We start from the raw sequence: 16,615 nt of genomic DNA, 5'->3' as shown, positions 1-16,615 counted from the left end.
TGGTGGTGGTGGTGGTGGGGGGGGGGGGGGGGCGCACACCCACATGCAAAATACAAGTGATCAGTCATCTCTACAGATGTCGGAATGCTTGTATGTAAACAGCCATCTGTGGCTGTTTACATTTAAGCCAGCTTTCCCACTCGTGCATGCGCTGGGCGACGCGCACAAGGGGCAGGAAAGGATGTTTCAAGATGTCCACATCTAGAAGGCTCCTGCCCAGCCATTTTTGACTGCCCGTTGGACGGGAAGCAGTTAAAACAAAACTTCAGGCATGCAGCTGAACCACAAATATGAACTGCTTTACCTGCCAAAGGGTTTGTAATTCCACACAGCAGTGGCGTCACAAAAGGGGTGCGGGGGGTGCGACAGTCATTTTGGTGTCATCCTCTATGAAATGTCGGTCACGGACCGAGAGCCCGACAGTGTCAGGAGAGAGGAGGGGACCCAGCGGCATACCTTATCCCGCCGGGTCCCCTCTCTCTGCCGGCGTCCATCACCAAGATGGCCTCCGGCAGACGTCAAAAGGACCACTGCGCATGCGGATGACATCATTGCGCACGTACATCACCCTGCCACACAGCCAGCCTTGTGAGCCAGGCAGCATACTCAGGCCTTTCAGCTCATTCAGTGGCAGCTCTTCAGAGCTTTACCTTTGATATTATTTGATATAATTTGATATTACCATATATAAGCACATGTATACAACATCTCGAGCCAGTTGTCCAGACAGGTTGCAGTGCATTTATGCAATGCATCCCAGTCTTTTTAGGCTTCTTTTCTTCATTGTTTAGAAGTGACATAACAGGCTACGTGACCAGGCCACAGGGGGGCACCTGCTTGACTTTTCAGTTTCTTAGAAAATGGAGCACGCACCTAAAGAAGGAGCGCCAGACCGACAAAGTCCAAATCCCTTTTTTTTTTTTATGCTCACGCATAAAAGACATTCAACTTGTTTCAGGGGTAAAAAACAATCCCTCTTCATTAGTGCTACAAGTGGTGTAACTAAAAATGCCATAACATTATGAGAGGTGAAGTGAATAACATTGATTATCTCATTACAATGGCACCTGGAAGTAGACATGTGCACAAGCAAAAAATGTGTTTAATTTAGTTTCGTTTTGATTCGGATTTTGCATTATTTTGTTTTTCGGATTCGGGTCCGCAATTAAATTCGTTTTGGAATTCGGATTCGGACGAAATTCGTTAGCTGTAGTCCGGTCGAAATTTCGTTTATGGACGAAATTTCGTTGCAGCAAAATGACATTAGGGAAAAAAAATTGACTGTTTTTTTTTTTTTCAATTAAAGGATTGTATCAAAAGTTTGGACTTTTTACTAACTATTTGATTTAACCCTTTAGTGAATGGGTACCCCTTTCTCATTCACAGGGGGGGGGGGGCGGCATCTGGGGGCCCCCTTATTTAAAGGGCTACCCCGATGCATATAAGCCCCCTTGCCCGCAGACCCCCACAACCACCGGGTCAGGGTTGTGGGGAAGAGGCCCTTGTCCCCATCGGCATGGGGACACCCTCCCAATGCCAAGGGCGCGTGGCCTGGTAAGGCGCAGGGAGGGGGGTCCGCTCGATCATCCCCCCCCTTTCCTGCCCTGCCAGTGCTCGGGTCAAGTGTCTGGTAGGACTGTTAGGGGGAACCCCACGTTTTTTCCACATTTTTTGGGGCTGGAGTTCCCCCTTAAAATTCCTACCAGACCTAAAGCGTCTGGTAGGATTTTGGGGAGAACCCCACATCACCCAGGGAACTAAAAGTCCCATCATGCCCTCATTGTCATTTTACACCCCCACATATAAATCACCCAGGGAACTACAAGTTCCAGCATGCAAGCCCCCTGCATTAGTTCCCTGGGTGATATGTGAGAGGTGTACAGGGACCGTGAGTGCCTGCTGGGACTTGTAGTACCCTGTATGTTAGAAGGCTGTTTTAATTACTTAAAAACTCAAGCAGGCTCTAAAAAAAAACACACTACCGTGGGGGACAGCGGCGGAAACATCTGCCTCTCTGTAGTATTAGGACGGCTGCTGCTGGGTCCTCGCGGCTGTGTTCATGGCCGGCCCGCCCGCCTGCTTCACTGCTGGCGACCGGCGCAACCCCCTCCCGCTCGTCCGTCTGCCTTTGCGCTTGGGGGAGCCACCCCGGTTGTTACTCCACTGCCACGGTCGTGGACCGTTCTTCCTTCCTGCCCCCCCCCAAGTGGTGGAACGCCAGGGCTCAGTCGCACCGGCGACAGCTGCGACCCTGGTAGTTTCGCCGCTGGTTGGTAGGTAGGATCAATAACCTGTAGTAATCGGCCTTCAAAGAGGTATTACTCTCAAACAATTAATATGATTATTTATGGGTGAAGGAATACAATTTCCCACCTTTATATATATTACAAAAAATTCACAAAAATAGGAAAAGACCTCCCCTATGAGGCTATTTGTTTCTGGGATGCAAAGCCCCCTATAATAATTGGAAATTAAGGGAATGGGAGGGATTATTTTCTTTCATCTCGTCCCTCAATAGCAATAATAATAACATCTTCCTGCCATACTGTATAAATTCAGTCTTGCAGAGATTGAATTTCTGGACTTGAAATTCAGAAGTCAGGAAATGTATTGAAGACTTCACAAGTCACCATCCTTGGCCCCAGTAACATACTGTATCTAGCTCTCAGTGGAATATGTTACACACATTACTTGGAAAGCATTGACTAATGCTTATGCTGGAAAATTAATGTAATAAAATTGTAGGTGAAAAGCTGAGCCTTGTGGACAGATGTGCCTTGAACCTGAAAGACATCCTAGTTCATATTTGTAAATCATTGAAAGGTATGTTTAAATGTGACCACTGCAGTATCTGTAAACTATAGTAGTAGTGTGAAGTTGTTTGATATTATAAAATGTGCATCAACCGAGAAGATAAAAAAATTCCATGGATCAAAAGTAGAAGGAATTAAATTGTGAGGTATATATCACTGATAACTACCTGCATGAAGAAGTGTCAAAAATAAAGTCTTGCCTTAAAAAGAAGCAAAATCAATGCACAATATAAATACAAATCTAAATGCCTTAAGTAATGAACTAAATATGGAGGCATTTTTGTGAACACAGGTCATCATGCTGGAGTTGATAATCTATTATTTTTTATATGGAATTGTGCATCCCTGCACCTTTCTTGGAAAGTGCTCTGTGAACTACTATAGGGGCTAGTTAAGGCTCCATTCACAAAGATTGCACGGCACGCAAACGCTAAAATATTTCACCTGCACGGATTCCGCTCGTTTGCGGCTGTTACTATAGCCACAAATGTGCGGAATCTGTCAAAAGATCGTACTTGGAGTATTTTGCTGCAGTTTCGTACTGCATGGCTACCGCAAAAATCTGAACAATGCACATTAAGGGCCGGTTCACGCCACAAAGAGTGCGTTCCAGAGCGTTCGTCCTCTGGAACACAACCCGGCCAGGTTCCCTGCATTCAAAGGTGGGAAGGGGCATGCATTGAAGTCAATGGCACCGCAGCCACGGCCCTCCGCATGCAGTGCGATCACCGGCACCCGAACGCATGGCACATTAGTGCCTGCGTTCCGGTCCAGTGTGATCTGCAAAAATGCTGTGCACTATTTTTGCAGATCGTACTGGACCAGAATGCAGGCACTAATGTGCCACGCGTTCGGGTGCCAGCAATCGCACTGCGGGTGTGGGGCATGGCTGTGGTGCCATTGACTTTCATGCACCGCCACGCCCCCTCCCGCCCCTGAAAGCAGAGAGCCGGCCGGGTTGCATTTGCAGTGTGTTCCAGAGGCCGGACGCTCTGGAATCACTCTTTGTGGTGTGAACCGGCCCTAAAGTGCATTGTTTTTTATGTTGTTCGTATGGTCGAATACGCGCAGACAACCGCTCCTGTGTGACTGGAGCCTGATGCTGTAAAGTGTGTAAGCCATGGATACTTAAGAAGTTTGTCCCAAACAGATCCAGACTTTGCAGGCCAACCCTTTTCATGTCAAAAGTAGGAAGCACATTGACTAGTGGAGTGAAAAAGAGCAGTGGCAGGGAATTTAGTATGTACTGACAAAGACAGCTTGTGGATGAAGTGCGTCAATGTCCCTAGATTCGCTCCACCCTCCATTACAGTCCATTAACCCATCACACTCCTAACCATCTGGTCCCCAGAATTTAGTTGGTGCTGCAGTGACAAATGGATGGCGCTGTAACAAATGTGCAAGTGAGAAGACTTCGACACTCCACAGATACTGAAGAACATGTCTTTAATTGACGTATGTCTGTACAATCACATAATCACACAAAAGATCTCCTTCATCAGTCAAAATCATGTGACACATTTATTTCTTTATTTATTACAGGCATTTATATAGCACCAAAAATTATATGCAGCACTTTACGTAGGAGCTTACAATCTAAGGTGCCTATCTCACATGCACACAAGGCCAATTTAGACATGGGGCCAATTAACCTTCCAGCATGTCTTTGGAGTGTGGAAGGAAACCGGAGTACCTGCAAGAAACCCACACAAGCACAGGGAGAACATGCAAACTCCTTGCAGATCTTGCAGTTGGACCTCCAGTGCTGCAAGGCAGAAGTGCTAACCACTACGCCACTGTGCTGTCCACACATGAAGGGGATCCTGTGTGACCCCAAAATGTCACTATTATGTGATTGTACTGACATAAGTCAATAAAAGACATGTTCTTCAGCATCTTTGGAGTGATAGTGTCTTCTCACTTCCACCCCCATTACCACGTGGTATGGATACATATGGTTTATTCATTACACAGGCACTCAATCTATCTTCGCTGGCGGGTGACCCGCAATCGCTGTGCAGAATGTACTAAGCAGATTGTTCAACTTATACATTATAGCTGGACTGCATGAAACTGGAGTGAAGGGAGAGGTGACTCAGATTGCACCTTGTGATCATGTCTGTGAGTAACCCAAGTGCCGGGAAATTTGAACTGAAAGATATGACATGTTAATATATTTGTAGAACTGTCTGGCTTGTTCTGCTCTTTAATTTCCTTGTCATTTTCTGCTTCAACAACATGTCTTGGTAGCTGGTGGCTGATGACTGCCTGTGTGTGCCTATGAATAAGATATATCTTACATTCTATATACGATAATTTGGTCTCACATTGAGTATTGTTTAGACATGTCATCTCTGAGACTGATGAAGGGGACCCTGTGTGGCCCCCTTCAACACTTAATTGCTGTAACTATTGTTTTGGTGTGTTGGTGACATTCTTCAACTAACTGGTTCATAATAGATTCTTCTTCCCTCAGTAATGAGCAGCTCCTTGTTCCACATGGTCTTCTCACATATGCCCCTGCTGTCATTTTGTCCATGGTCACTAAAACTGTTTTGTTGGAAATCATTGGCAGGAAGGCACGTAGGGCACAAAATGCAGCTCTCAATTCGAGGGCATGTGACACTGTTTACTTGGCTGGGAAGGACCATTGGCCCTAAGACACTGGGCTCCCCAGCCTGTCAGACTCGCATTCGTCATTAGGGACACCTACTCATTTCAAGAGGCTCAAACTGAGAGTCAAGCACTTTAATTTACATTCCAGCAGCACTGGGGACCTGTCATTTGTAACAGAAGTAGTGGTGTGAACGAAATTGGACAGGCAATCGGTGGGGCATTGTTACATCTTTGGACATTGTTTATTTCTTCTTTTTTTTTTTCTACAGTGCAGGTGTTTTTATGCACTATGTACCATGTACCGTGTACTCATTCAGGTAAGAGGGTTGTATACCTGGGTGCCCCTTTTTTAAAGAGGGCTTCTAGATTCTGATACTCCCACAGATTTGCAGACCCTCCTTATTCCTTTTGGGGGACAGGATGTGTGGATGAAGCCCTTGTCCCCATGTTGGACATTGGACCAAGGTGCCTTGCAAGGTGTGGGAAGGCTTTACCGCCCCCCGTCCCCTTGCAAGGTACCCTCCCAATGTTGAAGGCACGTGGCCTCTTATGGTTCAGAAGTGTGAGGCACAGGCTTGCTGACCTCCTTTCTTGGCAAGCCAGACAGCATGCCTAAATAAGGGTCTTTTATGATTTTTTTTTCTTTTTCTCTTAAAGTGATCCCCCCTTTTGAGCCATAAGCGCCACCTGCCTTCTATATTGAGAGGGTACCTTGCAAGGGGGGGTGGCAAAGCCTGTTAATAAGGACATTCGGAATCTGAAAGTTCCCTTTGATATAAGGGGCTCCCCAGATATTCCCGCCCCCTCCTGAATGAGTATAACTTACGCACAATAAATAAAAAATTGGAAAAAGTAACTAAAAATACCCACCCTGTAGAAAAAGTCCTTTAATTGAAAAAAATAAATAAACAGCAACGTCCCCCAATGTAAATCCAAGTTCAATAACATCGACAGCAATGAAGATCCATGTGAATCACGATGACTAATGCCCAAGAATGTACATCTCCTGTCATGATGAAGGTGTCCCACCACTACTACTGTCCTAAAAGACTGCTTCCTGGGACTCCTGAAATATAAGCACAGTGTCAAGGAATGTAGGTGATGTCATTGACTAAATATGATCATGACCATCATATTTGGTCAGTGGCGTCACCCAGAATCCCTGCAGGGTTGTTTATAATCTCAAACAGAAGCCGGAGGGGATTTGTCATCTAGTGATACATTAGCTGAAGGTGCGTGCAGGCGGACCGAACAACGGACAGACTGGGTTCAGGTCCAACTTATGCTCCACCCAAATCCCAAGCTCATCTCTATTTGTCACATAGAGGACTGTTATTATGAAATCAGTTCTGTTAGTATTTACATTTCTTACACATTACTGTTGAAAAAGAAGGTGTCTTGACTTCAAAGAAACAACTAATATTGCGAAAATGAATTGCACAATTCATTGCTATGCCTTACAGGTTATAACAATGCACTCCTTTTATTTCACTCCCCCTAGTGGTAAACAGCTCATATGCATTGTGTTTGGTCCTTTATTGAGAGGAACATGGAGGTTGGCATTGCTTTTGCAAATGCTGATTGCCTGGCACATATGCTGTCCCTCTGGCGTCACTACTTTTTGAGTTATTGAACTTGAACTAAATTGCAGATCAGGAAAGTGAGAGAAAAAAGTCAAAAATCCTATACTTATTCTGGGTCAGTGGCTTATCTCAGAAAAGGCCTCCTCTAAACAAAATCTGTACTAAAGAAATATGGAGGCTCACATTGCTAACCTCTCTTTTTGAAAATGTCAATTTCCTGGCTGTCTGCACAACCACTGGCGTCAGTGCCTTCTGGGTTAGTGATCTGAAGCAAGCATGAACATCAGACTTTTTTACTTTCCCCTAACTTAGAAAGTACACAAGCCATAGACAGCCAGGCAAGTAGAATTGTCTGAACTAGATAAGTAATGGCTTACATATATATATTTGTTTTAACGTCAATGACAATGATAATAATAGGAATTGGATCTAGCAGCAAATGTGTTACGCAATGTTGTGATAACTTATTTCATCAGGATAACCATTATAATTCCAGCTTATCCATAGAAAAATCTATGGTAATGAAATAAAAAAAAAAACAGTTCCTATTGAGACTTACAGAAGAACTCTGGGCAAAACTATTATTAACACTTACAGTGGGGCTACCCTTGTACTGCAAGGGATAAATGCGCGTTTTTGTCTAGATACTAAAAACTAAAAGTTATACTCACCCGATCCTCCGAGCCGCCTTGCTCTTCGACCGGTCCTTCCAGGGTCTCTCGTCCTCAGCTGCAGTGGTCTAAGGTCCCGTAAATCAGCACACAGTGTATAGACGTGAGGATGCTGGGGAACATTCCAAAGCTGCAGCGTAGAAGGAGACATGCTTCAGAGACCAGAGAAGCAGGGAGTTGGCTCAGCAGTTTGGGTGAGTATAACCAGGGCTGTATTTCCCACAAGGCCAACCAGGCCTGGCCTTGGGGCGGCACGGAGTAGAGGGGTGACAGGGGTGTGGAATTCCTATCGCCCGAGGCCTGGAACATACAGTTCTGGGCACCGGGTAGGTAGTTTATTTCGTTTATTTGCTACATTTAGCCCTGCTTTGGGCAAGCAGAGCTAAATGTAGAGCAGGGAAGCTGCAACTTGTTTTGTGCAATGCCGAGATCACATGTGATTAGCCTGCAGGTCCCCCCTCCATGGCCCGCCCCCCACCTCTGGCTAACTCTCCCTGCTGGCCGCCTCCCTCCCAGCCGTGGTTGTCGGGGTCCCCCGCTCTTCTGGGGACCCGGGACAACGACATGGTAGTTCAGGATGGAGAGTGGAGTCTCCACTCTGCTCCGTGTGAACACTGAGACGGGAGAGCTGCACTCGCAGACTTCTCAACTCAGGTGTCCCAGGAGAGCCAGCACAGTACTGTGCCCAAACTCCTGTATTGGGGGTGACAGGTTCAAAGAGAACCCATCATGGGCAGGTAGAGAGAGTAAATCCGGTCTTGGGTATAATTTTTTTAGCACCTCGATAAAATGAGCAGTTAACCCTTGAAGTGCGGGGGGTTAGCCCTACAGGAAGGGTTAATAAACATTTTGCCTGGAGTTCTTCTTTAAAGCTGAACTACAGGCAAATAGCTATATACACAGATAAAATACATAAACAGGAGCTCTTTTACCTGCCATTGGATTTGTCTTGCTTCCATCTTCACCTGGTCTTCTTTTGGGTTTGTCATCTTCTGCCTCTTGATTGGGGGGCAAGAGGTAACTCCCACGCATTTGCATGGGAGTTCCTTTGTTTCAGTACAGGACTTTGCCAAGCCTGTGCACTGAGCTGCACATGCCCTTTGTATTTTGACATGCCTTTAATTGGCTGCAAGCTCCGTATTGCCTTACATTTTCCAACATGTTCCTTCAGCAGAAGTCAATCTAAAGATCGATTTCTGCAGATGGAATAGGCTCACCAACGCAGCGAATTTCAGCCAATTCCTGCTGAATCTGACGAAATTCACTGCATATGTACCCTTCTTTACACAGACTCTGCTGCCGTAAAAAAAAAAAAAAAAAACCTGCCTGTCAGCAATTTTTTAATGGAACACTTTACTTCCTCTTTACCTTGACCTTGGTGCATAGGTGCATAGATGACACAATTTCTATCGTGTCCATGGATTTTCAGTGAGGTGTACATTTTATTTGGGTTTCTAATCCAGAGGATCCATTTGGGTCTGTTTTTAACTGAAGAAATACATGCAGCTCAGATCTGTCCATAACACCAGAGGCATTTTTAATCATGTTAGGTATCTGAATATGGAACAAATGCCTGCTACTGGACGTTACTTAAAGGCGTTTTTACTTTTTTCCTAAAAGTGCAAAAAGCATCTAAATTAAATGGAAAACCATTTAGCACTGTAACCCTTCAGCTGAAAGAAATATCTTAGAAATAAGAATGTCAGTTGGTTTTACCTTCAGGAAATGTACCACCGGTTTGTTATCTGCACACTAGTCCAGTATGAACTACCCTCCATCTGAACCTGTTCCTGCTTTTCATTTTTTCCTGTTTGACTGACAACAACCAGATTAACTGTCTTTTTACAAGTATTTTAAAGGCAGTCTGTGTATAGACAACTATAGGGACTGCTTCTGAACATGCTAACTACCTGGCAGTTATGGTAATTCTCTGCCTTCAATACTTTCTGAGTAACTGACATACAGCAGTTAAGAGTGAACCCAGAACTCTGATCTGAAGACGGCCAGAGAATTAGAATTTGCAGAAGTAAGAAATGGCAGCTATCTCCTTTAACTAGTACATTATTGGGAGGAACAGGAGCAAAGTGTTATGTACTAAATCAACCGAGAAACATAAGCTCTGTAAGTTATCACATTCTGGGTGCAGATCAGTACTGAATGTAACAAAGGCAGTTTTCAGCTGTCAAAATACACAACCTTACAAAGAAAATAAATTAACAAGCAAACAGACCAAAATAAACAAAAGGCTACTGCAGTATTAGTTTAAAAGCTTTATAGCAAACAGAGCGTAATTCTTTCTGATATCTACAATATTAAAACTCCATCTGTTTAGCTCAAGTTTTTCTCACACCTTTTGTGCTATTAGTCACGTCTGCATAAAAACTCTGCTTATAGGATCCATATAAACATGTATTTTTAACATGTTACTGTAAGAACTACATTCAATTCATGTGATTGTTATATAGAATTACAAGGGTTTCTTCATAAAGTAAAACTCTAGAGATATTGAAGTAGGAGCTGTAAAGGGCAACTCTAGACAACAATAAACAATTAGAGAACGGGTAATGCTATCCAGGATTAGTGTAGTTAAAGTCCTAATCCTATTCAATATGCTTTTAAGTTTCTTATTATGTTCCTAGAGTTCCTGCCTGGAGTAAAGGACATGGAAGGCCAGGAAGAAAGGGATTGAGAGACCTTTCAAGACAGTGGGGTGAATGCTTGGGACTCAGTGGACTTGGATTAAAGCAACACCAGCAGCATGATGACGTGATCTTTAGACTTTCCAGGGATTACAGAACTGTGTGAGAGGTACTGTTTGGGCCTTCTCTTGGATAGAGACAGTGCTCCCACAACACTAAACTGCTGGCAGAAAGGCTATTTTCAAAAAAAGACAGACTGTGATTGAGTGAAATGTGTCAGAAGGGCGGGCCTTGGGCAGGACACCAGTGATGTTGTACAAGCCTTAATAAACTATTCCAGCAGAATCCAGTGTGCGACCAGCTTTTCTTCTGTTTGTATGGCAATGGCCATTATTCATTTCCAAAGGCTTTCTATATTACCTGGAGATACAGAGTATCTATACCTACCAAGTCACTTATTAGCTAAAAAAAATAAATAGGTATGCCGAATGCATGCACACGTAGCTGACCTTAAGAGTGCAAAAGCATCATCAGAAAAGATTGTTGTTGTAGTACAAAGACATTTCAGAAACATCTCTCTGATGGATGGAGAAAAAGAGAATGGACCATTCTGTATTGCCCCCCTTGGCCAAATCCGGTAACACCCATCCAACAAATCAATTATTGCCATGTAAAGTCAGAAATGTAATTGTGTATAAGCACATGGTTTCTAACTGCATCGATGACTTGCAGAAGGGTTTTCAGTACTATTAATCATTTTAAATTCATGATAATATAAGCTGCATGATATATCCCTTTTCTGTTTAATTATGGTTCCTGCTTCTACACATTACATCTTATAGTAATCCTCTCTGTTTTTTTGGCACAAAGACCAAAATGTCATGCTAACAAACTGAAAATGTTTATCTTTGTTATGCGCCTTTTTCGAAGTGTCCTTGCGGCATATTCATGTTTGCGACACTGCACGTTTTTTGTTTTTTTAAAAATAGTTTCTCAACTGCACAGTAACTCCCTCCAAACTGTCGCATATTCTAGAAATCCTCCTCAGCCATCTTAAGTAAGGCAAAGATAATTCTGCTTTATACACTTATACAGCTTTATACACTACATGCCCAGTCTCTTAATGGCAGCTTAGCAAAACTGCTGGCTTTGCAGTTGCATTTTAGCTCATAGAACCAGCCCCCGTCTGCGAGTTTAAAACCTGTGCCACAACAGTTGCAGGTACACATCCTCAATTTTTTTTTGCCCAGAAGGCCATCTCTACTGGTCCATGCTCTCAGAGGCAGGGTTCATATGACCATGCAAACATTGACATGGATGCTACATTTCACTGTGTCCAAGACTAACACAGGTTCAATCTTCTGGTGGCTGGCAGGGATGAAGGATGGGGCACACCACTGGAGCTAGTTGTGCTGCTGTGTGTCTTGTTCAGTGATGGCAGAGTAGTTACCTATAACATCTCCTCCGCACAGACCTTATTCTCTGACTCCAGAACCAGCAATCCCCCCAAAGCACCCAAGAGCATATGCAACCTCCGAGGCTTATGCAACCTCTCAGGCTAAACTCTGCCACGTTTTGTTGCAGCTCATAGGCCTGTGGGACATGAGCCACAATGGGCCAGAGCAGCTTGCAGCTCTCCAGGGTCAGGCTAAGCCTCCTGAGCTGAGCCATCTTTCAAGATCATGTGCCACAATGACGCTAACCTGCTGGCCTTCCTTCACCTGGCAAAAAAGAAAAACACACATGTACCTTTCCTGGCACATGTCCTCAACATGGTGGTATAGCAGTTTATCATGAGGTACCCTGGCTTTCATTAGGTCCATTTCTAGGTCCGAAGGGTTTGTGGCCACTTTAGCAAACCATACCCAGCCATGGCTTGTCTTGCCGAAATGCAGCACCAACATCAGCTGGCTGCAAACCTCGTCATTTTTAAAGCTACGGTACCTGTCTCCCATACCAGCAGCTCATGTCTGCCATTTGTTTCTCCTATCCTCAAGAAGGTTCAGTCAAGAACTTCTGTTTACCTTTATAAGTAACAGGCAAAAGTATAGAACCCTGAAGTCTGATCTGCTTGTGTTGAAACAGAAGATGATAGTTATTTGCATCCTGAATATCAGGCAGAGGAAATGATTTCCGAAGACTGGATAGATTGTTCTTGAGATGGAAGTGAAGATGATAGTTCTTGGTATTCTGAACACCAGGCACAGGAAATGGATCTTAAAGACTGAATCGTCTGTTCCGAAGATGATATCCCCATACAACTGATATCCATGTCAAGTTTCCTACTCCCAAGTACTACCAAGTACTAGAACTTTGTGGAAGGAAAATTCTGTAAAACAGAAAAAAGGGAAGACTTCCTTTTAACTCTGCGATTCCTGTACAAGGTCTGCCTCTAAAGGCCCAGCACACAGAGTTGGCCTCTGATGCCCAGAAACCCAGATTTGTTACTATGGCAAGCACCTCGAGTCTGTCCCTGAGACCCAGTGCTTTGAGCCTGTCCTGAGGCCTAGTACCTCGAGTCTGTCCCCGAGACCCAGTGCCTTGAGTCAGTCCCTGAGGCCCAACACCTCAAGTCTGTCCCTGAGGCCTAGCACAATGGCCCAGACCCTTTTGTGACTTCCCAGAATACAGGCTTGTCTAAAATGTAAATCTATTGTTCCTGCATGTGTTCTGTCTTCTGCTTTAAATTTTATTTTTGTGTAATGAGTAATCAGCAGTTACAATAATACATTATTCTTTCTCCATGGTTTAGCTCTGTACAGTAAGACACTAATACACATCAGTCACAAGCCAGTTCAAGACTGCAGGGCTCAAATACAGGAGGGTGCTCCAAGCATGCTTCCTTAAATGTGTATTAGTGGGGTTTCTTAGAGCTGACCATCCCATAATGATGCTGTTCTAGCAGAACAGTGAGCAAAAATGCAGCAAACCAATTAGCTGGAACACTGGTAAATGTACTTTCCCTGGACACCAAGTGGTCTTTTTTTCCAGGAAGTGACGAGAACTCTTCAATGGCACTACAGACAGAAAAAAAAACACTTTTTTTTGCAGGGAGGCAAAAGCTAGGACTTTAGAAGATCTAAAACAGTATTACTGTTGTCTGTGTTCCAGTTGAAGATTTTCTTTTACCTTTTGTCTGGTGAAATCATGATCAGCAGGACATGGAGGGGGGGGAAATTCTCTATAATGAAACACCGGAGAGCAGTAAAAAAATCTAACAGGGGTTCTAATACTTCCTCACTCCATCCAAAATTATATAATGAGCAAATCAAGCTGCCCCACACACGCAAATCAATAATATTTAGAAATCACACTTTACCACTGTAAGGAACATTAAGGTCTCATTCACACACAACGCAAGAGCAAAATTGTACGCATATTTGTAAATGCGTATAGACCAGCATGTATGCGCGTATACATGTGAACTGTATGCAATCCCAGAATGCATCATTTTTAATAGAAACTTTACACCTATATATGTGTGCACACGCGTAAAATAAGCAGATATTCCGAGTCCGGACGCATCCCGGCTCCATTTTTTTGCGCATCTTTACGCAGTGCAAAAATACGGCTTCATGCGCAGCTATGTGTATGGGGCCATTCATTTGCATATGCTGCATATGGCAAAAAATGCAGAATATTATACGGCAGTGTGAATGAGGCCTAAAGCGTAATTGCAGGCAAACAGCGAAATACACAGTTAAAATATACATACTGTATCTGGTCTCTGGTTCCTTTCCATTGGTAATGACATTTATACAGCCTTGCCAGGCAGGTTGGTGACCTCACTTCTCTCTACTGGAGTTAAAGTTAAACTAAAGCCAAAACTTTTTTTTTCTTTAGATTTAGACTGGTTCAGAGGGATTAGCACACCTGTTGGGTTTATATTGCTGTTTTCATTATGGAGATGCATCCACTCTATCTGTCCTGGTGATCATTATCAGCAAGATTGAAAGTGAATCACAAAAGTTGTGTCCAGAACATGAATATTGGGGAACTTTTCCAATGGAGACACTAGTTCCGGTGACCTTGTTGACAACCAGGTATTTCCCATGCTTTGTGGGGGATTTCCTCTCACTTCCTGTTGTGGCTATGGGACAGAAAAATTTAGTTATAACCCTCCCTTCCTCTCTCTAAGAAAAGGTTTTGGCTTTAGTTCCACTTTAAGCAATACAGTTGGTTCACTTGCCTAACCCCAGCCTGTGACTGGACAATAAGGGAGAAGCAGCACACTGATGAACGTGTACCTCTCCTCCTACCACTATGTTCCTTGTATCAACACATGCATAAAGCAACTCCTTTTTGGCTAAGAGAACTGACCTTTATTCTCCCAGTATAGAGCATTTTCTATATTTGAATGGCTGTCAGACGCTAAACCAGATAGCAAGGATAACTTGCCACAAACTTGTGGCAGGGTTAAATTGTAATTCTTGTTAACTTGCTGCACACATTCCTGGCAAGTTGTAGGCTTGAAAAACACTTGCAGCACAAGTTCTAGTTGACACTTTTTGAATTTGTAGCAAATTCGCTTGGCAAGTCTACAGCAAGAGTCCTGCAGGTTAGAGTGTACAGCACTTTTGCAAAGCACATTGATCTGGAGACTTGCAATGCAGACTTGCTGTAATTGTGTAACAAAATTGTGAAGCTTGGCAAGTCTAGCAATAGTTTAGAAAGTCATTTTCAAACTTGCAGCTCAATTGCTTGCTATCTGGGAAGAAATGTTACCTCTGTCATTAAAAAAATGACATTAAAATAATCCGATGCATTTCTTAAAGGGGTTCTAAACCCTCCGTTTTTTTTGCCTATATCTACTGCTATCAAGCCGTAGATTATAAGTCCTGATGGACTTATAAGTCCATCAGGTCAGCATCTGCCATGCTGAAGGACACTTTTGCTGAAGGACACTTTTTGCTCCTGAAATGTGTTGATTTCAAAAGAGAACTGAAGCCAAACCTTTTTTAGGGGCTTTAGTCCTCTTTTGGGTCAAAGGAGTACATTTACTAATGTGCTTCTGTGACTCAAAGTCAGCATCTCACGGGCTAATGCCCACTAGATGCTGACAGCGCACAGCCGAGCTGCAGGCGGGAAACTTCCCAACAATATTGTCAGGATCACCCCCACTGCCTCTCCATAGAGCCTGCCTCCTCCCTGTCTCTCCCTCTAATGAGTGGTGGAGGAACAGGGAGGGGAGGGGGGAATCCCTGGGTAGCAGGGACTGTGCTCTTTGCAGGGAGAAGACCGTGAGCTGAGCAATCAGCAGTTTGTGATCGCTCAGCTCTCGATCTATAGAGCCAGCATGCGCAGTGTCACACACCGAATCTAAGTATTGCAAAGTGTACATTTTACTCTCCTAATACTTCTCATTTAACAACTTTACACATTGTGTCTGGTACATTGCTTATTGCACACAAGTCTAGCTAAAACACATGCTGTCCTATGCAGGGCCGGATTCCCGGCAAGGCCACCGAGGCCCGGCCTTACATACATACATACATACGTTTGACATATTTCAACATTAGCCCCCATTCACACCTGAGCGGTACGCATTTCATGGGGATTTTGAAGTGTTTTTTGCATTTGTGTTTTGATTGTGTTTTCAAGCTTTGGGCATTTTTATTTTGGCAACAGAAAGCAGTATCATCTGTGACATCATATGTCATCCTACCTAAAGAATGGCCCCTATAGGCATAAAGATTACCCTTAATATCTTTCTGCGTGGCAGTGTCTCCCATTCCGGGTACACTTGTCTCGCAATTTCCTCCCATGACCTCTGCTGCTTGCTACAGCTCTTGTATTGAGAATCTCTTGGGTCATAAAGGTTGCTGTGGGCCCTCAACATGTGGATGAAACCATCCACATTAGGGAAGGACAATATATTTTTGTTTCCTCATATATAAATATATTCTCGTGTGTGTGTGTGTGTGTGTGTGTATATATATATATACATATATATATACACACGCACTCACACACACATGAAAATATATTTATATATGAGGAAACAAAAAATATGAGAATATATCTATATACACATATAGTATACTGTATATATGCATACATAAATAGGTGCGGCTGTGCCTGCAGGAGTGGCAGTGCTGGTGGAGGGAGTGCTGCCGCCCGCCCCAGTAATAATATGAATTGTTCCCCTTCCCCCCATCGAATCTGCCACTGGCTCTGCCAGCGGTGTCCGGGGCACATGCCCCCCCTAGCTTCAGCACTGCCCCCAACCACCCCTGTGCCTCCCCTTCCCCCACACTGAGCCACTATTACCTGGCTTCTCCCCAACCTGCTCA

Source organism: Nanorana parkeri, unplaced genomic scaffold (assembly GCF_000935625.1).
Source record: "Nanorana parkeri isolate BGI_ZX_2015 unplaced genomic scaffold, ASM93562v1 scaffold304, whole genome shotgun sequence".
Classification (NCBI taxonomy): domain Eukaryota; kingdom Metazoa; phylum Chordata; class Amphibia; order Anura; family Dicroglossidae; genus Nanorana; species Nanorana parkeri.
This window is presented reverse-complemented; position numbering follows the sequence as displayed.